At 40.5% G+C, this 407-nt stretch overlaps 1 non-coding gene across 1 annotated transcript; it reads left to right on the top strand.

Annotated features, from left to right (window-relative positions):
• Positions 1–105, top strand: LOC119508628. Its single transcript, XR_005211529.1, has one exon. It is a non-coding gene; the product is annotated as a U6 spliceosomal RNA (small nuclear RNA).
• The last annotated feature ends 302 nt before the right edge of the window (positions 106–407 follow it).

Genomic DNA, 407 nt, shown 5'->3' with positions numbered 1-407 from the left:
GTGCCACTTCAGCAGCACATATACTAAAATTGGAAGATACAGAGAAGGTTAGCATGGCACCTGCGCAAGGATGACACACAAATTCGTGAAGCGTTCCATATTTTTGCATGGCTCCCTGAGCATCGATCCTTTGCCAGTTATTACTGAGGAAAAGATATGTGTCAAAGCAATATGTATGGCATTTAATATTAAAAAAAAAAGAGAGAAAAAATCAATTGTAAAGGCATAAGCTCACGGCAGTAAAGAGAGCAAGAAGGGAGTCATCATCAGAATAGAGATTTCAACACTATCCTGGAAGTTCAAGGATGGGTATTGTATGTTGATATGGAAGAGAGGAAGCTGAAGCCTGGAATGTGAAGGGAGAAGGCTGTGAACAAGATGCACAGCATTAGAAAGACACATGCAGA

Source organism: Choloepus didactylus, chromosome 13 (genome assembly GCF_015220235.1).
Source record: "Choloepus didactylus isolate mChoDid1 chromosome 13, mChoDid1.pri, whole genome shotgun sequence".
Classification (NCBI taxonomy): Eukaryota; Metazoa; Chordata; class Mammalia; order Pilosa; family Megalonychidae; genus Choloepus; species Choloepus didactylus.
Note: the sequence above shows the minus strand (reverse complement) of the source record. Positions and strands in the feature narration are given on the sequence as shown.